The sequence below is a fragment of the Psammomys obesus genome, unplaced genomic scaffold, assembly GCF_907164565.1.
Source record: "Psammomys obesus unplaced genomic scaffold, mPsaObe1.curated_primary_1811, whole genome shotgun sequence".
Lineage (NCBI taxonomy): Eukaryota > Metazoa > Chordata > Mammalia > Rodentia > Muridae > Psammomys > Psammomys obesus.
In genome coordinates this window covers 16860470-16884112 of record NW_026592548.1, presented here as the reverse complement: position 1 = coordinate 16884112, position 23643 = coordinate 16860470, and positions in this window count along the sequence as shown.

Here is a 23643-nt window from a genome sequence, read left to right as displayed (position 1 = left end):
AGCTCTGAGAATGACTTAAAACAACAACTTTATTTAGCTTCTCTGGTTGGTTGGTTGGTTTGTTGATTGGTTGGTTAGTTGGTTGGTTGGATTGTTTTTTGTTGTTGTGCTTGCTTTGATTTGTTTTGTTTTTTGATATTTTGTTTTGTTTGAGACAGAGTCTCACTATGTAGGCTGTCCTAGAACTCACTCTGCTGACCAAGCTGGCCTCAAACTCACAAAGATCCTCTTGACTCTACTTCCAAGGGCTGGGATTAAAGGTGTGTATCAGTAGAGCTGGCAAAAACTTTATTTAGCCTTATTTTTCTATCTAAAGAGGAAATCATTGACAAGTGCCTTCCTTGACTTTTGTCTCCCTAGACAAGGGATGGTTTTGGTCATATATAAGGCCCCTTCTTGCAATACTTGATTCTGTAAGTCTATCTTTGAAGTCTTATGTGTTTTGCCATTGGTGTTGCTCATATATATGTCAGGCTTTGTTTTGATTTTTATCACATTAACCTGTCATATTCTTACTTATTAGTTATCTTGCAGTGAACTTTGGGATTTGACTTTTGTTGGGGTTTTGTTTCTTTGGTTTATTTGCTTGTGTTTGTTGCTATTGTTTGTAGGTTTGTTTTTTTTTTTCAACTCATTCTCCAGAATACAAAATGAATAACTATTTTTAAGAGATAAATTGTAAGTTTAAAAACATTGCCAAAGATGAGGCCGTGTCTAGAAGTCTGCCTCCAGATCATTTCTCTGCAATGCACTCGGGTGTACTATCAGCACCAAGTCTGAAAAGGGCCTGAGACTTGCCAGACAGCATTGGTGTGCAATCATGAGTTCCCGGTTAGACTTCCCAACACATGAGTGTTTCAGTTTCCAGGTGTTCCTATATCCTGTGGTAAATCCTTGTGTGGTTCAGTTAGGCAGATTTGACTTGTATAGTTGGCACAGAAAACATTTAATAGACCCAGTGTCTCTTATCTTACTTGAACTAGTGCCTTTCACCTCTCTGCAGTTGTCATAAGCCCCTCATATCCCCTGAGTGCCCCTGCAGTGTCTGAACAGTAATGGTCCATTGTTCTGCACCTACTTATAATCTGAGTCTCAACTCATTTGAATGCCACTTTTGAATGTTATTTCTTCAAAAAATATAAGGGTTTTTTCCTTTGATTTCTTTCTCTCTTTTTTCTTAATTTTCTAGCCATCTTGACCTTTTCTTAATTTTCTTGACCTTTTCTTGTAGTGCTGGACAGAACTGAGTTTCCATCCACTCATGTTCTTTGCTCTGTTGTCTTGCGTCAGCTTCTCCCCTGTTCTCCAATATTTCCATTTTCTTAAATCCATTGATTTCCTTTCAGCTCCAGAGTTTTCACACTCCAGTCATTCTTTCTAGGCATCTGCTCCTGGTCCTCAGTGTCTCTCTGGGGCCTCTGGCACTTAATCCAGATTATCATTGGTAGGCCCTTAAAGTATAGGATACTGTGCTGAGAGTAAAAGTCACCGTGACAGAGGTCATGCACGTTAGGTTAGATTGTACCAACATTTGGGAAGAACTCTTTTTTTAGGATGGATTCTTTAAGGTAGGAGGTATATGTGCAGCCTACATGCATATACAAGTATCTATCAATCAGCTATCCTTCCATCTATCCTGCTGTCTTCTTTACCTAGGCACAGGCAGCCTGCCTGAGCTAATATTACATCTTCCATGAAGTAAATCTGGAAGCTGTGGTTGAGAAGTTTCACCATGATGGTCACATATGCTCTATGACCATGTAGCATATGCTCATGTATGAACTAGGAGATCGAACAGACATGGATCCATGTTCCCTCAACTATGAGCTTACAAACTTAAGCCCTTTGTAAAGTTAATGGAAGAATTGCCTGAGCTAACGCATGGAAAATGAGATGTGGTCAATGTAACCTAATCGACACAACAAATTGTCTAGATAAATAATGATCACAGGATCTTTATCACCAGACCTATAACATTCTCCTAATTTCAGTCCATAAACTTCAATTATTCTTCAGTGGTATATTTTATGATTTAAATTTCCAGTGACATTACAGTCTCCTTCCTGCCCAAACGTTTAGGCTTGAGAGTTTTCTATATTTATAAAATGATGCCACCATTCTGTTTGGTTTTAAAACACAAGTCTTTGATATTTTCATCTAAATCATTACTCTATATCCAATCTATGAATTAGACTAGAACTCATAATCTTGTTTTTTTGGTTTTTTTTTGGATGTTATTGAACCACTCCTCTCACCACATTTAATTTGAATGTAGGTTGTTTTCTACAGGACACGTAATCACTCAAAGTTCAGCTCCACAGTTTGTAGAAAGCTCCCACTTGGGAATAGATAATATTTGGTTGCAGATACCTGCTATCATAGTAACACACAGTAACACATAGTAACACACTGTCGTAAAAGCCCTTTGTCTAAATAGCCACTATCTTTGTACTGTTGCCATAGTTCTGCCTTTTTCAGAACATCGAAGTTGGATTCCTACAGTATGCAATATTCTCAGATGGGGTTCTTTAACTTAGTAATATGCATTTAAGCTTCCTCCATGTCTTTTCATGTCTTGATAGCTCATTTCTTTTTAGCACTGAATAATATTCCATGGAACAGTGTCAGTTTATATACCACTCACCTACTAAAGGTCATCTTGGGTGCTTCTAAATCTCAGCAATTACGAATAAAGCTGCTATAAACATCATGTTCAGACATAAATTTTCAAGTTATTTGGGAAAATACCAAGGAATGTGATTGCTGGATCATATGATAAGAGTATATTTAGTTTTGTTAGAAACTGCCAAAGTGTCTTCCAAAATGAAGATACCATTTTGCATTCCCACCGACAATGAATAAGAGCTTCTGGGGTTCTGTGTGTTCAGCAGCAGTTGCTGTGGTCAGTGTTGGTGGACTTGGCCTGCTCTCATAGCTGTGTGTTAGCGTCTCAGTGTAATCTATAATATCACTTGGCTCCCTCCCCACACCTCTCTGACACAGAGCAATCTTCCTGTCCCCCTGTGTGATTTTGTAATTTGTTAATGACTCAGGAAGTGAAGAATATTTTCATATGCATATTTATCATCTGTATATCATTTTTGGTGAGCTGTCTATTCGGGTCTTTTGCTCATTTTTTATTGGGTTGTTTTGTTATTGCTGAGGTTTAAGAATTCTTTGTATATTTCAGATATGCTTCTTGCAAAGATGCTTTATAAGTCCATAGCTTTTATTTTGTTCTTTTGATGGACTAGTTTTTTAAAGAGCAGGACTTTCTAATTCTTATGAAGTCTATTGTCTCTCTTTTTTTTTTTTCAGGAGATTGCCTCCAGCTTTTGTCTAAGTCTTTCCATTGTCATCTATATTTTCTCTTATTTCTCTTTCTAATTTTTTCATACTTTATATTTGAGACTATGACTCATTTTGAGGAAAATCTTGTGGAGCTATAAGGTTAAATGTTGGTCTGGACTCATTTTCTTGCATGTAGAGTTTCAATTATTATTGCATCATTTGTCAAAAAGAACTATCTTGATTTTAAACCTGTAGTCTCATTCTGTATTTCTGACTTACAGAACTTAATAAATTTCATTTGGTTTACGTTGTACAGACCATTGTATTTGTTGTGGAAGCAACAGGAAACCCATACAGTAGTACTTATCCTATTGGGTATGGGAAAAATCAAATCAGATTATGAACAACTGCAAAGGGATACCACAGTGCTCTACAAACAGTAAGACTGGTGTGTCTGGCACCTAGGATTACTCAGATCCCAGAGAGGCAAATAGATTAACAACATGGACAGGCAGCAAACTGCATTTATATATGGCTCATATGGCCACAAGAGACGAAGGTGCAGCCTTTGATAGGGTGTCACGACTGACTTCCAGTTTCCTGTCTTCACCATCTCATCCTGTTCTCTTCCCTTTTTCCCCTGGGGCTCTGCAGTTCATGGTGGATAGAAGAGGATAACGCTCTCCCTTTCCTACTGACCTCAGAGTAACTTTCCAAGATATCAGCCAACCCTGGAAATAACAAGAACTATTTCATACTTTAGTTTTCAAATATTCAGCACTTATTTTCTTCCAACTTTGTTCTCTGACTTCATGATGACCAGAAGTTTGCCTAGTGAGAGCAATCTCAGGACCTTCCCAAATCGGCTCTCCACGGGGCTGTGTCTGGAAGAGAGCACTCTGAAATCAAAGTGCTCAGGAAACAAGGTACAGCTTCCTGGAGGATTCAACAGCAGTGCTGCCAGCCAGCTTTGTCCAGGCATAATTCTATCAGTTGACACATGTGTCCAGTGGGTCTCCATTTCACATGTGGAGTGACCACGAGAAAAAAATATGAAAGAACAAAAGACTGCAGAGCAGTTGTGTTTGGGTGCATGGTTTCTGTGATTGATTCTAGATGTGGGATTCTTTCTCTTTTGACACAATCAATTACACTGACCAATTTCTCCTAATATGGGATCTGTGCATACATACCTGCACACTGCAGTGTTTGCCAGGAGGCTCATTATAATCATCATTGCATATTTATTGAGAACCCACTGGGCACAGAAAACTGCACTAGGCGTGTGATCAAGAGAAAGCCTATTTCTAGCCAAGTTCCTTTGTTTCCATCCTACTCCGGGAGTAATAGCATACCTAAGGAAGTGGAATACCACACACAATCAAATTTATTATCTGATTTGATCATTATTTTGATTGCTACTTATGATTTATAATGGAGGTCGTTATTTTATTACATACTTTCTGTATATAATTAAGTTACTTTAAATGAAGACTTTCATTCTGTGCAAGTTAGTAAGAATAATGTATTTCTGATTTTCTCATCATAGGCTGAAAAGAAATTGAGCCACAAAAAATGCTATACTATTGAAGGTTTTTCCCCTCAAAATTTAGCATACATTGTACATATAAATGGGAAAATTGATGGCATTTACTATGAGATAAATGTCGTAGTTTCAAAAAATTATCAGAACTGTGCTGAGCAAACCAAGTTCCCTGCATGCCAAGTACAGCTTGAATTATCTTGTCACCTTGAAAGTTTCAAGTTTTAAAGCTTTAGCAGTTTCTTTTCTTAAAGATCACTTTGTTGTAGGTAGATGTATATTCGGTGAGACCAAAAAAAAGCCAAATTTTTAAAGGAAAGGGGAATAAAAATCTGTGTCTTTCAAAACAGAATCTTATATTTTTCATTGCTAGAGCATTGGCTTGTATGTCAGGCAAACTTTGATCTTAAAATATCTTTCTGAGGCATGATTTTCTCCAGAGACAATTTGCTGTCTTGATATCCTCATAAGTGAAACAAGAATAAATATTTTGTTCTACAAAATATTCCTCCCATCATTCTCCATGTCTCTCAGACTTGCCTTTGTGCAATGGAAGTTGTAGCCAATTTTTTTTTTTGAGACATATTCAGCTTTCCAGAAAGAATAAACAGGAATTATTTTCTAAAGTCCTAAAATCTGGGTGTGCTGGGGTGGGTTTCATATATCAGATCACTTTAATTTAATATCCACTATGTAGGTCAAATTTCTTCTTGATGTCTATGACCTGGTCTTGCTCTCTTTGCTGGAATCTTTCCCTTCTCTGTCTGTGCCTTTCCTTCCCCCTCTCTCCATAACTGCTTACCCGATTCACATTCAGGCTGAGGGATGCCAATGGTCACAGTATGTTCCTTCTAGTTCCTAGCTAACAACTGGGCAAGTTTCACTCTCCTGCAGAGGGCCACTTAGTGTCTCGGCCATTTGGGTACATTCCGTGCACACTTCAGACAATGCGTCCTCATCATTGTGCCAGATCTTCTTGGAAACCAAACTGGATGAATTAATGAGAGCACATTATCTCTGATCACAAAGAGAAGTAAAAAGAGAACTTAGGTCTGGATGTGTTTCCATCATGAATGGAGGAGCAGTCATTTATTTTCCAATTGTCTCCTGTTTTGCATATCAGAATATTTGAATTAGGTATGTCCTAATTAATTCATTCATAAATGTAAATTCCTGTAGTTTTACTTACCTTTGTTCTTTGTCCTTAACTCCTATACAGAGCTTGTAAAAACATCCTGAGGAAGGAATCAAGTCTGGAAGGGTCACCATGCCAGGTGTTCATTTTATTTTCAGAGTCCATAGAAGCCCACTGCCGTGGGGAATCCTTAACTCCATACAATGCTATTCTCATCTCATCCAGAAGTTCATTTCTCACAGTTGGCCTAAAAGGAGAGATCAACAACAGCATTTTAATGAAAGCCTTACTTTCAAGACTAACTGTCAACCATGAGGATTTAATTGTAGTATTTCAATGACCTAGGACTTTCCTCTTGAAAACTCTCTGACTTGCAGATTTAAGATGACAAAATAGCTTACCAATGCAAATAAGACATGGCTAGCAAAATTTTACTTGTTTTTTCCACCTCCACCTTCTTTTCTTCCTCCATCCATTCCACCTCTACTGGGATTGTGAGCTAGGGTTTTATTTAGCAAGTTTTAGTGCTTGACGCAAAGTGTGATTCTCTTCTGCAGAGAAGCTGCTGCTGTAGTAGACATTTCTTTCACTTGTACCCGATCCTCACTCCACCTCCTAAAGTTCCTAGATTTCTATTCTTTTGATTAGAAAAGAGATTGGAGCACGTCCCTTTGTCCAGTTAAAGAGTCATTCTTTAGAAACATGAATATTACATGTCTACTTTGGTGATTTCCAGAAGAAATGGTCTACAAGCAGGATCCAGCTTGTCAGCTAATTTTATACATACTCAAGTTTTATTTCCATGCCACATTTAGGATTTCCCATGGAAGTAAGTAAGAAAGAAGTAGTGGCTAGTTTCATGCTATTATAGTTTGAATGAGAAAGATTCTTTATAGGTTCACGTATTTGAACACTTGATCCCCAGTCAGTGGTGCAGTTTGGAAGGGATATAGATCCTTGCGGGGTGGAGCCTCATTGGAGAAAACACAACTCTGGGGGTGGGGAGATTTGGGTTGTATAACCAGGCCCTACTTCCTGTTCTTTCTCCGTTTCCCGTATGTGGATGAAATGTGATCCTTCTGCCTCCTGAGCACCAGTCCCAGGATTGTCTGTACTTTCCCTGCCATGTGTACTGTACCTCCTCTAGAACCACATGCCGAATAAAACTTTCTCTATTAACTTGATTTGGGTTTTATGACAGCAATAAGAATCAAACTAGAATACCCACAGGAAGACAGATTCTGATGTACTAGAATATACAATATTATATATATATAATATATATATATACAATAACGACATATATATAATAACGACATATTATATATATATATATATATAAAATAACGACAATATCACTATCTCTGTGTCTAGCTCCATGAATGACTTCATGGGAAAACACATTCATATATACCTGGACCTCATTTCCAAATTAGGATGTGGTTTAAAAAACAAACAAAAAGGGTTGTAGAATTGGCTCAATGATTAAGAGCATGGCTGCTCTGCCAAAGAGCCTGGGTTCGATTCCCAGCACCCACATGGCAGCTCACTATTGTTTGTAACTCCAGTTCCAGTACCCCACACAGATGTATGTACAGGCAAAACACCAATCCACACAAAATAAATACATCTTTAAACAAACAAACAAACAACTAATTATGGGGGGCGGTGCTAGTTAACCAGATAATTTTCAGGTCACTTAATTACTCTTTCAGTCACCTCTTCAACATAAAGAATTGAGTTCTGGAAGCTATTCAGGGATACAAAGACAATGGCCTCCACCAACGTGAAAACCTATCAAATGGATGTCAGAGAAGGGATACATTAGTGCTGAATCCCTAGAATGATTCAGGTTTTTGACTTTGCCCCCACTGCTTGGCTAACCCTCTCTTTACACTTTGATGTTGTTGTTCTTATAATAGAAAAAGTGGGAAAAAAGCTATCTAGTGAAATAGACTTTGTTCCAGAAAGATTAAACATGTGACAAGTTCTAAGCACAGAACTTAGTACCTCTGCCCAGTACTGGAGTCTGACTTGTGAAGATGCTTCATTTATGGAATTCTGACTATAGCTACCCAGGAACTTTTTGCCAATCATGCCAAGACTCACTGGCCTCTGTCCCAACTCTCCTAATATCGAGGAGTGAGCCAATGTGTACAGTACTTGAAATGGCTCACTTAGTAGTCTTTCGGAATGAACAGCAAATCAGAATGTCCCTAGAGTCACTGTTTCAGCATCACAGGCTGAGTAGGGAGCTGTGGACTGGACACTGGAAACTGTTTTGCTTTGCTGGTGGCAATGGAAACAGAAAGTACCAGAACTCCCAACCCAAGCTCCAAAGAGGCTTAATTCCTCTAGGTTCCCAAGAACTGGTATTAACCTGTTCCTTGAACTCCCTGGGATACTCTAGATTCTAGAGTCTAGGATAACCAATCCAGAACCAGGGAAGTCCAAACTTTTGACACTGCAGCATGATACTGTGGTCTATAAAAGTGTTGAGCCCCATTTATAGCCATTCTGGAGTCCAAGATAGGACATGCCTGATTGACACTTCCCCATCCTTTGTCACAGACAGCAGACACTATCTTTATTATATGGAACATTTATGATGTAAAAGAAAGAAGCTCCTCTATAAACATCTGAAAATATTTACAAGAAGTTGCGAAAGAATTACTTATATTAAAGATGTAACAATTTGAAGACCTGATGAATATTTTATAAAACAATGGAGATTTTATAAAGTGACTTCAAACCTTGATATTTTAAAAGTAAAAAGTAAAAACACATTTTTTTTTGTTTGATTGGGCTTTGTTTTTTAGTTTTGTTTTGTTTTGTTTTTTTGTCTCTGAGGTACAGACTACAATATGAACTAATAAATAATTTCCTTTCTATAAGCTAAGCCCCAAGTAGAGTAGGAAGATTACAGATAGATAACTGAAGTTTTTCAATTCTAATTTCCTTTTTCTTCTTTTTATTTATTAGTTATTACAGTTTATTCACTTTGTATCCCAGCTGTAGCCCCCCTCCTTATTCCACCCTCCCTCTCTCTTTTTCCTCTATGCCCTTCCCCTAGTCCACTGATACTGGAAGACCTCCTCCCTTACTATCTGACTATAGGCTCATCAGGTCTCATCAGAACTGTCTGCATTATCTTCCTCTGTGGCCTGGCAAGGCTGCCCTGCCACGAAAAGTGGAGGTGATCAAAGAGCTGGCCACTGAGTCCATGTCAGAGACAGTACCTGCTCCCTTACTTGGGAACCCACTTGGACACTGAGCTGCCATGGACTTCATCTGAGCAGGAGGTCTAGGTCCTCACCATGCATGGTCCTTGGTTGGAGCATTGGTCTTTGTAGGCCCCCCTGGGCCCAGATATTTTGGCTCTGTTGGTCTCCTTGTGGAGCTCCTGACCCCTCCAGGTCTTCCTATCTCCTTCTTCTTCCATAAGATTTCCTGCACTCTGCCCAAGTTCTGCTTTGATACCCTGCTGAGGGGAGTCTTTCAGAGGCCCTCTGTGGTAGGTTCCTGTCCTGTTCCTTGTCTTCTCCTGCTTTCCAGTGTCTATACTGTTTGCGCTTCGGAATGAGGATTAAACCTCTTCCCTAGGGTCCTCCTTGTTGATTAACTTCTTTAGGACTGTAGATTTTAGTATGTTTATACTATATTATATGTCTAATATCCACTTATAAGTGAATATATACTCTGTGTATCTTTCTGCTTCTGGGTTACTTCACTCAGGATGATCTTTTCTAGTTCCATGCATTTGCTGCAAATTTCATGATTTCCTTGTTTTAAATTCCTGAGTAGTACTCCATTTCGTAAATGTACCACAACTTCTGTATCCATTTCTGGGTTGAGACATTCCTAGGTTGTTTCAATTCTAATTTCTGAAAAGGAAAGGTTAAAAGTAAATGAATTAACAAAGCTTCCCTGATTTGGCAGGACACACCTACTTTCTCCAGCCTCCACAGAACTTTCCATGACAATGGACACAGATTTCTCAGGTATTTGAGATTCATTTGTCTTTGTTTTGATGACTTGAGGTGAATGACTGGCAAGTGAACAGACAATAAGCTATATAAAGTGTGTAATGATATAAGAGTGATGGCGACTCAAGGTAGAACTCAGCATTCTTACTTTTGGAGGCTGTTGCTTTGTCTAAGAGGCCATGCTCATTTAGGGGGGCTCTGTCAACTGAAAGGATGGAATATCACATGGTAAGTTGGAAAACGCTTGTGGAAGTACCTTTCCAGGGAATCCTTTTCACTACAAAGTTAGAAGCTCCATGGAGATGTTTGGAAGTCAATGCTCCAGTGTCTTATGGATCTCCTACATAGACCCTGTTGGTAGACTCTGGATCTGGGTCAATTCTAGGTCTATTGTTTTTTGTTTGTTTGTTTGTTTTGTTTTTTGTTTTATTTTTAATGGATCAATACATTTTTATTACAGTTTACTCACTTTGTATCCCAGCTGTAGCCCCTTCCCTTGTCCCCTCCCAACCCCATCCTTCCTGCCTCTTCTTCCATGACCCATTCCCAGTCCACTGATAGGGGAGGTCCTCCTCCACTTCCATCTGGCCCTAGCCTATCAGGTCTCATCAGGACTGATTGCATTGTCTTCTTCTGTGGCCTGGTCAGGCTGCTCCTCCCCCCAGGGGGAGGTGGTCAAAGAGCCAGTCATTGAATTCATGTCAGAGACAGCCCCTGTTCCCCTTACTAAGGAACCCACTTGGACACTGCACTGCAATGGGCTACATTTGTGTAGGGGTTCTAGGTTATCTCCATGCATGGCCAGTCTCAGAAAAGAAACTTGTCCTCAGACTTTTTGGTTCTGTTGCTCTCTTGGTGGAGCTCTTGTCCCTTCCAGGTCTTTCTACCTCCCCCTTCTTTCATAAGATTCCTTATACTCTGCTCAAAGTTTGGCTATGAGTCTCAGCATCTGCTTTAATACCCTGTTGGATAGGCTCCTGTCCTGTTCCCTGTTTTCTCCCTCTTCCAATATCTATCCTGTTTGCCTCTCTGAATGAGGACTGAGCATCTTACTCAGGGTCTTCCTTCTTGCTTAACTTCTTTAAATGTATATATTTTAGTATATTTAGCCTATATTATATGTCTAATATCCACTTGTGTGTCTTTCTGCTTCTGGGACACCTCACTCAGGATGATTTTTTCTAGTTCCCACCATTTGCCTGCAAACTTCATGATTTCCTTGCTTTTAATTGCTGAGTCTTATTCCATTGTGTAAATGTGCCACAATTTCTGTATCCATTCCTCAACTGAGGGACATCTGGGTTGTTTCTAGATTCTGGCTATTATGAATAAAGTTGCTATGAACATGGTTGAACAAATGTCCTTTTGGTGTACTTGAGCATCTTTTGGATATATGCCTAGGAGTGGTATAGCTATATCTTGAGGTAGCACTATTCCTAGTTGTCTGAGAAAGTGCCAGATTGATTTCCAAAGTGGTTGTACAAGTTTACATTCCCACCAGTAATGGAGGGGGTTTCCCTTTCTCCACATCCTCTCCAGCATGTGTTGTCACTTGAGTTTTTAATCTTAGCCATTCTGATGGGTATAAGGTGAAATCTCAGGGTCATTTTGATTTGCATTTTCCTGATGACTAAGGAAACTGCACATTTCTTTAAGTGTTTCACTGACAACTTTCTGAACAGAACACCAACAGCACAGGCTCTAAGATCAACAATCAATAAATGGGACCTCATGAAACTGGAAAGCTTCTGTAAAGCAAAGGACACTGTCATCAGAACAAAATGACAGCCTACAGACTGGGAAAGGCTCTTCACCAACCCTATATCTGACAGAGAGCTAATATCCAGAACATATAAGGAACTCAAGAAGTTAAACAGCAACAAATGAAGTAATCCAAAAAACGGGGTACAGAGCTAAACAGAGAATCCTCTATAGAGGAATATCTAGGTCTATTGTTTGAGAAGGGCAGAGGAGTTTTATGGGGAACTGGAGGGAGACTGTATTGAAGTTTATTTTTATGATAAATATCAGTAAACCACTTAAAAGTATAGATTTTTCAGCTTGATGCTCCTCAATGCAAAGAGTCATTTAATAAGAGATAGAAATGAGCATTTACTAACAATGAAGTCATTATTTTAATGAAACCTGATCAACTTTCCTGAATAATTTGGGATTTTTTTTTAACAACATATTTCAAGTCAGAAAAAAAAAAGACCATACGTTTGGCAGAAATGAAAAATGGTTACTATGGCAGCTTGATTTGGACATGGAAAACCTGTTTCAAGCTATTCATAAACCCAACTCTTGCAAACTATTTATTATGCACAATAAATTATACGAAACTTGTAATGGAAAAAAAATGAGAGTGACTTCTTTTAGAACTCAGGGAGCTAATGAAAGCTATCTGAGGAGGATGGCCTGGAAAGACTGCGGATCCTGATGTTCCCGATGAACTTGGGTAATTTTAATCCCCTCTGGGAGGACCCCCAATCTCTTCACTAGTACAATACAAATGCTTCATTCTTTAAAGAAAAAAAAAAGTAGAATTTCCCCTAGCCACATAAAGTAAGGCATTTTCACAGTTCAGATAAAATTTCTTAACCTCTATTCTTTGTGCTTTGGTGGATATTTCTGGTTACAACCCAGGTCAAAAACTACAAAGAAAGTATGGGAGAAAGGGGAGTATTCACTGACAAGTCTGTTCTGAGAGGATATACTGATTCTGCATGTTATTGGAGGCTATATTTTAAGTAGGACATATATGTCTTATGAGTTCAGAGATTGTAGCAACACAGTGGCAAAAAGATAAGAATTTGGCATATGAATGACAAAGCCAGAGACTTGGTTTCTGATCTCAAAGACAAAAAAAATGTAACAGGAAATAAAATATATTTTAAATCAAGAACTACTAAGCCACGTACAACCAGCTTCTCAATAATCTTATGGAGTGTAACGAATCCCATGAAAAACTTAGAACAGGACAAAAAGAACTAAGTGGGGATAGGAGTACAGTGAGTGGCAATAGGGCCACAGCGAGTGGAAACAGGGGCACAGGACATACTAATGTGTTTAAGAAAGCAAGAGCATGAAGACTTGTGGTTCATAAAATAATTTGGAAAAGAAATAGGGCCACAGAAAAGCGCTTAAGTCAGGGCCCGGTGGGCAAGGGGACTATGTGTTAACGAGAGTAAGGATTATTATGTTTAAAGTATTCACCTATAAAAAAATAAAAGACGGTAAAGAACTCAACCTGTGTTCAGAATTCAACTCAAAAATGTGGGTGGCAGGAGAAAGCAAGTAAATCCTACAGGAAAGTTACGAAGGCTACGGGGTAGTCCAAATAAACTCTCTCCTTATAAGCAAGATTAAACAGCTCTGTCCTTGGAGCCAGACAGCCTGACTGAAATCCCCACCCTGCATTTATAAACTGTCTACCTCAGTGCCTTCATTTCTCCATAGGCAAAGGGGCTGTGAGAAATGACTATTCTCCTGGTACAGTTATCTCCTCAAATAAGGGAGTCACAGGACACCGACCCCAAAGGGAGCACTTTTTTCAGTGGGTATTCGGTGAAAATGGTTTTCAAGTATTTGCCTGATTTTTTTTAATGCTCTAAATGGCTTTCATCAAGGTACATTTAGAATTATCTTCCTTATTATATGTCATCTTATATTCTAATTTTAATTTTTAACAGCTACAAAGTAAACTGTATGTACTTAAGATATAAAATGCAATTAACTTTGACACAAGTATACAGCTATGAAATCATGACCAAGCTAGTGACAACATACAACACTCGAGACAGTTTCCTTCTGCCCCAAAATAATCTTACACATCCATCTCTGCCCACACACCTGTCCCCAGCAGTCATTTACATTTTCCTTATTATGAATTATATTGCAATCTTTAGTATTTTATGTAAATGGGATCATACAATACATTTTCTTATAAGACCATGGATTCTTTTCCACAGCACACTGATTCTGTGATGTTCTCTCTCTCACTCTTCCTCCCATATCATCCCTCCCCCACAGCCTCTCACTCCCTTTCCCCCACATTCTCTCTCTCTCTTTCTATCCCTCCCTTCCTTCTCTTTTACTGATTGATATCCTTCAGCTATACTGTTTCTATTGGCATACCACAGTTAATGGATTTTGTTCACCTGTTGATGGACACACAGGTTATTTCTAGGTTTGGGCAATGATTAAGAAGGCCACAATGAACATTTATATATGTTACTTATGGTCCTATGCTTTTGTTTTTCTTGGATACATTCTTAGAAGCAGAATGGCCACCAAGCTTCTCAAGCAGCACTCTATTCCTTCACATCCCACAAAAAGCTTGCTCTAATTTTGCACATTTTATAACATTCTCAGAACTATTTCAGGTTCTTTTTTCATTTTCATTACCTTAACAAAAAATAATGTTCAGTGTGTCTTTCCAGGTTTATTTGCCAGGCATACATCTTCAGTTACATATCTGTGTATTTTCTGCACATACATGGCTCGGTTGTTTGTTTTCTTATTATTGAGTTTCACTTTCTTCTAGTCGGGGCAACATTATATTTCATTCTCATGAAATAGCTGTCAAATAGTTTTTAATACAAGTCTAACTTATCAATTATTTTCTTTCACACATTGCACTTTTCACATTATTAAAAGTCTTTGCTTAAACACAAAAGAACTTATTGTTTTTCCCCTTTTCTTTTCCCTAGAACTTGCATAGATTTGGTTTTTGTATTTATGTTTTGAGCTGGGGAATATGTTAAAGTTTATTTATTGACAGCATTGAGTTCTACTAGGTAAAGTGACATTCTTTTTCCAGTTTATCATTTTTGCATCTGTGTCAAAAATTGATTGACCATATGCATGTGAACCTGTTTCTAAGTTACCTTTCCTATACAATCGATATGTTTGTCTATCTTTCTCTCGTTACCATATTAATCATACTTACAATAATGGTTTGATATTCATAATAAAATCTTGAAATCAGTTTGTGTAAGTCCTCCAGGTTTATTCTTTTGGAAGGTTTTTTTTTTTTTTTTAGACTTTTCTAGCTTCATTGCATCTTGGCAATTTTGACATTAAATATTCTTCTGAATTCTAATTCTGGTTCTATTATATCTCCTGGCAAGATTTAGAATGATTACTAGTAAAATATCCTAATTTCTATTCAAGAATCACATTTCCTTATTTCTTTACGTTTTACTCATAAATGGTTTCAATGTGTGATTCACGTATGTGTGTTTGCTTTGTTGTTTGATATGGCACCTCACTCTAGTCCACACAGATCTTGAACTCCCAGCAACTTTTCTTCCTCAAGCTCCTCAGTGCTGGCAGTACAGATGTGAGCCATCACATGTGGCATTTCAGTTTTTTCAGTACATTAATTACTTAACATTACAGATTTTCATTTCCATTTCAGATGTTTGGTCTTCATAGAAAAATGCTGGCTTTGTTTATTGATATTCTATCTTTCACGCTTCCTAACCTTCTGCTTTGTGGGCTTTGATGCTTAAATCAATGATTACGTATGTGAAAAAGAATGTTTTATTGTTTTCTAACCATTTCTCTTATATCATTTTGCCATGTAGATTTTTCAACATAATTTTGGAAAAATATAGTGATCATATTTTCTCATTATTTCTAATCCTATCAGCAAAGTGTTCAGTCTTTCTCCACAAAGAATAATTACATCATTTCCAGGCTTCTCATAGATGCCATCTGACATGGTGAGTAAATTCTTAATTTATCAATGTTCATAAGGAAAGTTAGTCTGAAATTCTCTCTGTGTGTTTTTTTGTTGTTGTTGAGTCTGTGTGGTTTAAGAGTCAGGATGACTGTGGCCTCATAGAATGAATTTGACAATGTTCCTTCTGTTTCTATTTTGTGGAATAGTTTAAAAAGTATTGGTATTAGCTGTTCTTTGAAAGTCTGGAAGAATTCTGTACTAAAACCATCCAACCCTGGACTTTATGTTTGTTTGTTTGTTTTTGTTTGTTTGTTTGTGGGCTTTTTAATGACTGATTTTATTTCCTAAGCAGTTATAGGACTATTTAAATAGTTTACCTGATCCTCATTTAACTTTGGTAAGTGGCATCTATCTAGAAATTCATCCATTTCCTTTAGGTTTTCCAGTTTTGTGAAGTCCAGGTCTTTGCACCTACTAGTTCCTCGGATTTTCTCAGTTGTTATGTTCCCCTTTTTATTTCTGATTTCGTCAATTTGGATACTGTTTTTCTGCCTTTTAGTTAGTTTGACTAATGATTTGTCTATCTTGTTAATTTTCTCAAAGCCAGCTCTTGGTTTTGTTGATTATTTGTATTGTTTTCTATATTTCTAATGTATTGCTTTCATCCCTGAGTTTGAGTATTTCCTGCTATCTATTCCTTTTGTGTGTGTTTGCTTCTTTTTGTCCTAGAGCTTTCAGGTGTGCTGTTAAGTCACTAGTGTGAGATCTTTCCAATTTCTTCATGGAGACACCTAGTGCTATAAACTTTCCTCTTGGCACTGCTTTCATTGTGTCCCTTGCACTTGGTATAATGTGCTCTGTCAAAAGAGGACTCTCCAATGGCTAAGAAGCACTTAAAAGAAATGTTAAACATTGTTAGTCACCAAAGAAATGCAAATCAAAACGACTACAAGATTCCATCTTATACCTGAATGGTTAAGATCAAAAGCTCAAATGACAGTGCATGCTGTCAAGAATGCAAAGCAAAGGGTACCCTCCTCCATTGCTGGTGGGAGCGCAAACTTGTACAGCCACTGTGGAAATCAATCTGGAGGTTTCTCTGAAAAATGGGAATAGATCAGCCTCAGCTCTACCACTCTTGGGCATACGCCTAAAAGTTGTCTCACATACCACAAGGGCATTTTTTAACTATGTTCATAAGAGCTTTTTTCAAAATAGCCAGAAATTAGAAACAATTTAGATGTTTCTTAACTGAAGACTGGATAAAGAAATTGTGGCACATTTACACAATGGAATTCTACTCAGCTATTAAAAACAAAGACATCATGAAATTTTCAGGCAAAGGAATGGAGCTAGAAAAGATCAACGTAAGTGAGGTAACCCAGATCCAGAAAGACAACCATGATATGTGCTCAGTTTTAGTGGATATTAGCCATGAAGTACAGGATAACCATGCTACAGTCCACAGACCCAGAGAAACAAAAGAGGACCCAAGGGAGGATGCTGGATCTCCTCAGAACAAGAAGTAAAATAGACATCTGAAGTAGATGGAGGAAGGGAACTGTGTGGGACAGGGGATGGAGAGGATAACGGGGGGAGGGGGCATGGATCAGCTTCTCAGAGAGCGGGAGTGGGGTGGAGAGTGAGGTAGTTGGGAAGGAAAGACCTGAAAAGAGCAGAAATCTGTGGGGCGGGGGCATATCTAGGACAGGGGAGGCCCCCAAAAGTCTATGGGGTGACCCGATCTGAGACTTCTAGCAGTTGGAGTTAAGGAGCTTGAAGTCACCACCTCCAGTAGCCAAGTGGGACTTCCAGTGAAGGGAGGGGGACACCAGCTCACCTATAAAACCTTTGACCCAATATTTGTCCTACCTACAAGAAGTGTAAGGACAAAAATGGAGCAGAGATTGAGAGAATGGCAACCAATGATTGGCTTGTCTTGAGACCCACCCTACAGAAGAGAGCCAACTCCCTGGCAATATTAATTATAATCTTCTATGTTTGCAGACAGGAACCTAGCATAACTTTCTTCTTAGAGGCTTTATTCAGCAGCTGATGAAAACAGAGGCAGAGACCCACAGCTAAACAACCGGCCAAGCTCGTGGAGTTTTGTGGAAGAGTGGGAAGAAGGATTGACTGAGCCTGAGGGGTCAAGGACACTACAAGAAGACCTAAGGAGTCAACTAACCTGGGCCCTTGGGGGCTCACAGAGACTGAACCATCAGGCGAAGAGCATGCATGAACTGGACTTAGGCCCCCTACACATATGTAACAGATGTGCAGCATGGTCCATATATAGCTCCACTGACAAAGGGAGTTGGGGCTGAATCCGGCTCTGTTGCCTGCCTTTGGATCCCTTTGCCCTGGCTGGACTGCCTTCTCAGGCCTCAGTGGGAGAAGATGCACTTAGTCCTGCTGTTACTTGATGTGGGTTGGTTGGTAGCCCTTGGGGGTTTCCTTTCTCTGAGAAGAAGGAGAGGGGTGAATTGGAGGAGGACGTGTGAGGGTGAAACGGGAGGAGAGAAGGAAGGGCCTGGGATCAGGCTCTAAAGAGATTAAATAAATAAATGAAAAAATTTAAATTACAGGTAAAAAAATATTTCTAGTTGGCTGAGATGTGTTACTACAAATTGATTATAAATATCTCTAATGGTTTGTTTGCATCTATTGAAATTGTTTTAACCGTTTTTTTGTCTATTAATATGATGAGTTTCATAAGAGATTTTTTCAATTATTAAACCAGTTTTATTTATTTTATGTACATGAATTCTCTGCTTTAATGCACAACAGAAGAGGGAATCTGGTTCTACTACAAATGGTTGTAAGCCACCATGTAGTTGCTGAGAATTGAACTCAGGACCTCTGGAAGAGCAGTCACTGCTCTTAACAGCTGAGCCATCTCTCCAGCTCTTTCAGTTTCATGAGGCCCCATTTATTGATTGTTGATCTTAGCGCCTGTGCTGTTGGTATTCTGTTCAAGAAGTTGTCTCCTGTGCCAGTGAGCTCAAGGCTCTTCCCCACTTTTTTCTTCTAACAGGTTTAGTGTGTCTGGCTTTATGTTGAGGTCTTTGATCCACTTGACTTTAATTTTGTGCAGGGTGATAAGTATGGATCTATTTGTATTTTTCTACATGTAGATATCCAGTTAGACCAACACCATTTGTTGAAGATGCTATCTTTTTTACGTTGTATAGTTTTGGCATCTTGTACAACCACTATGGAAATCAATTTGGCACTTTCTCAGACAATTAGGAGTAGTGCTACCTCAAGATCTAGCTATACTACTCCTAGGCATATATCCAAAAGATGCTCAAGTATACAACAAGGACATTTGCTCAACCATGTTCATAGCACCTTTATGCATAATAGCCAGAATCTGGAAACAACCCAGATGTCCCTCAGTTGAGGAATGGATACAGAAATTGTATTACATTTACACAATGGAATATTACTCAGCAATTTAAAACAAGGAAATCATGAAAGTTGCAGGCAAATGGTGGGATCTAGAAAAGATCATCCTGAGTGAGGTATCCCAGAAGCAGAAAGACACACATGGTATATATTCACTTATAAGTGGATATTAGACATATAATATAGTCTAAACATACTAAAAACCTGTACACTTAAAGAAGCTAAGCTAAGATGCTCAATCTTCATTCAGAAAGGCAAATGGAATAGAGATTGGAAGAAGGCAAAAATAAGGAACAAGAGAGGAGCCTACCACAGACAGCCTCTGAAAGACTGTACCCAGCAGGGTATTAAAGAAGGTGCTGAAACTCATAGCCAAACTTTGGGCAGAGTGCAGGGAATCTTATGAAAGAAGGGGGAGATAGAAAGACCTGGAGAGGACAGGAGCTCTACAAGGAGAGCAACAGAACCAAAAAATCTGGGGACAGGGGTCTTTTTTGAGACTGATACTCCAACCAAGGACCATTCATGGAGATAACCTGGACCCCCTGCACAGAGTTATCCCTTGGCAGCTCAGTCTCCAAATGGGGGCTCCCTAATAAAAAAAAAAATTTTAAAAAAATCAGGTTTATAACCCATAACAGGATATGTAAACTTTATGAAGTGTTTTTCGGGACTCCAAGCCTCTAAGACACATTTCCACCCCAACCCTCTGCCCTCATCTCTATTTTCTGGAGACTCTCTGAGTTAGGGGGCGAGAAGGAACCAGTGAATGTAGGCTCCCAAAGGCTCAGTCGCAATATGAATATGGACTCAAAGAGAACCTGCAGTCTCATCTGCCGAGGGCTTAGTTGATTGATTTTGAAAGCAATTCTATCCACTTCGCCTTCCGTATTCTAGCAGCTGACACTGTAGTGCAGTCAGGAGGCAATGCTTCCGTAATTGCAAGCACGCTGTAGAAGATGGGAAGTAACAGTTGGTTTATTTTTCACGACGAGTGTGAACTATCACTTAATGCTTATGACGTCTCTTCTAGGTGGAGAGTAAAGAGGCCTCCGAGCCAACAGCTTGGATGTGAACGCAGCTTTCCGTCCCTCTGCAGCCTGGCTCTCCACACCTGCACGGAGGTACCTCACTGTCAGTGGTACGCATGGCATCAACAGTACCCAGTGACGCAAGAGTGTAAGCACGGCACAGGCATCCAGAGAGAGTGCAGGACCACCGGCAATTCGGCACAACACAATGGGGGTGTGACAGGCATCATTTCTGGATAGCACAGCGTAGTCATTAATGTTCATAATGATAAAACCAAGTCATCAAAAAGAGATTAATTACATTCCATCCATTCTGTTTAAGAAGGCAGAGAAGTGTGAAATCCATTTTAGAAAGATTTCCATCAAAAATGATTAAAATTTTCAACTATCCAGAATGATTCGTTCCCTGGGGTTTCTACATAGCCAAATATGTAAATGAAAAACACAAATACTGCTGCACATTTCCTACAAAGTAAAATAAAACAACACACACATACACAGAGAGAGAGAGAGAGAGGAAGCAAGGGAGTTGAGGATGGGCTATTCCTGTAGTGCTCACCAGAGTGTGAACATACATAAACCGGTACGCATCTATTTTTAAAAAGAGCTTCTGTGTGTGCTCTTTGGCCAAGTGTCCATGTGAATGACTGTCAGTCCTGCCAGGAAGACTTTAATTCTTTTTATTATTTCTTCTGCTATGCAGCCTTTTCGGAAAGTATTGATACACGGCATATTTTGAATACATAGTTACAGTGACTGAGTCTTCACAAACTAAAACAAAACCAAAAAATAAATAAATAAAGCAAAACTACCTTTACGTGCACAGTAAGGTTATCTTAATGTTGGATCCTGCTTGATTTGAAGTGTTATCATAAACCCAGTAAGTGAGTACTTCTCTCACTGAAGTTCTTAGTGTGTGGCAAATGCTCAGTGAAATAATTAGCTAAAAGAATTTCTTCTGATCCTTGGTAAAATAGAGACTCAGTAGTATTAAATTATAGTGAATTTAGTTGATGGAACAATGTCTACTTATTTCCAATAACAATATGACAAATGCTGACATGGATATTTATTTACCTCAGAACCTCTTTTTCTTAGAAAAATTTTGGCTTTTAATGGCCAAATATTTTCTGAATGAATGAAACAACATTAATGAACAAGCAGTAGAACATTATTGATATAATGAAATGATTAATATGATAGAATTTGTTAGCAGGGATATTCATACAACTGAATTAAGCAATATCTAAAAAGCTATGTGGCAAATTATTACTATTCATCATGCAGGTAAATCTCTCACCTTCTACTTTATTTATGTGACACTGAAATGGTTGCAGCACATGTATATTGCATTTATAATTAAAACAATTTATGCTCTATTATAAAAGTATTTTGCTACACCGGACACTATAAAGTTGTATTGGTACAACAGTAAAAACATGATATGTGTTATCTGCAATGGAAAATATTGAGCATAATAGATCCTGACATAGTCAAACCAATGATTTAAGAAGGCTTAGCTGGGGCTAGAGAGACAGCTCAGGGAGTAAAGTACTTGCTACATAAACACGAGAATCTGAGTTCAAGTCCCCAGAACCCTTAGAAAGCTGAATGTGGTTATGATAATTTATCATGCCAGCAAGTTAGAAGATGAAGTCATGAGAATCCTGGGAAACTCGCAGGTTATCTAGCCTGGGGTCTGCAGTGGCAAACAAGAGAGCCTGCCTCAAACAAAACAGAAGGAAAGGACTTACATCCAGGTTGTTACATCACTTCTACACTCATGCCGTGACACACGCTTGCTCCCCCCCACATCACATATCACATGTGTATACAAATCCACACAAACAAGGAATGCTTAGTGGGTCAAGCAAGAGTGAAGATGCATGGAAAACCAGAAAAGCGGCAATCAAAAATTTTCATGACATGGAGAGTACATGGCACACAACAGCTTGGAGGTGGGTGCTGGCTTTCCTCTGGAGTTATTAAAGTACTTGGAGCTAAGCTCAGTAGTGGTTACACAGTATCATGATTGCTGCCACGTTACTACATGACATGAACCTCATGTCATGTAAATTCTATATAACAGAATGACAAAACATCACTGCATAAAAATGAAGCAATATGTGTAAGGTGTCTGAAATTCACTCATGCTAAACATGGGGAAATTCCTAGGCAGGACCCATTCCCTAAAGAAGAGGGATGTAGAGCTAGTGGTAACTTCAGTGAGTATTCAAAAAACAAAAAAGCATACATTAAAATTCCAAAATCTCTATATTAACTACTTTTGTTGCTATGAAAAAACACCATGAACAAAAACATGTTTTGGAAGAATTCATCTGGGCTTACAGTTCACAGGAAGAGTCTACAGTTACAGGGAGGGGAAGAGCTCACATCACCAGATAGATGGAGCAGGAAGCTGAGAGATCATATCTTCAGCTACAAACATGAACTAAAGAGAGTGAACCGGAAGTAGAGTGAGGCTATACAGGCTCAAATCTTCTCCCAGTGACATACTTCTGCCGCCAAGGCTCCACCTCCTGAAGGTTCCACAACCTTCCCAAGCAGTGCCAACAACCGGGGACCACGGTTTCAAATACTGAAGTCTATACAGAACCTCTCTGTCATTCATACCACCACACTTCCAAATGACATTACTTCTCAGAGCAAGTAGTAATAGAAAAAGAATCAAATCAAAGTTCAGAGAAGATGAACCGTTGTCAGCCAACTGAACACATGTTTCTCTGCTGGGAACCTTGTCCATGCTTGCTCCCTTGTAGAGACCACAGTAATCACTTTAACATCCACAGGCTTCTGCAGGGTCCTGTCAGAGGAAGCATAGGCTGCTAAATGAATGATATTTAACGAGAAGACTAATGTAGGGATAGAATAGCCCTTAGGTTAAAACTGATGTTGACCAGTAGAGGACTAACCTTGGGAGCCCGTATTGTCATCTCTAAACCAAAGCAGACTACAATCTAAGAATGGTGCATCCTTTCCCTCTGAACTCCACACACATATACACATCATATACAAAGGAGCATTTACTATCTTCCACATTCCCACACACCCAAGAATAAGTAAACTCATGAAAACCAGCTATTCCTCGACTTTACCTCCAGTTATTCGTGTTCCACAAAGACCCAGAAATCTGATCACAGGATACTCTAAGACATTTTGATGCAGATAGTCGGTAGGACCACACCTTTCAAAGCCCAGCAACGAATCTCCTTTATGAGATCCATCTTTCCATAAATGGAACCTCTTTCTATATGAATGGAAGGAACCCCAGGGTTGAGGATACCCATTGTCCTTACAGCCAGTGAAGTACGAAGGTAGACCTTGGGTGCTTTGGGTCTATTTCCAGTCAATGCAAGTAAAACTTTATAACAACCAAAACTATCCAGGAAATAAAATTGCTTCATGGTGCTGGGAGATTTGGAACCATAGTTGAAGGGCATATTTCAGTAAGCTATAATAAACTCTTGTTACACAAGAGGGATTTCAATCGTTTGCTTCTTAGGGATCCTTCCAAGTCAGATTCTCTAATTCTATGA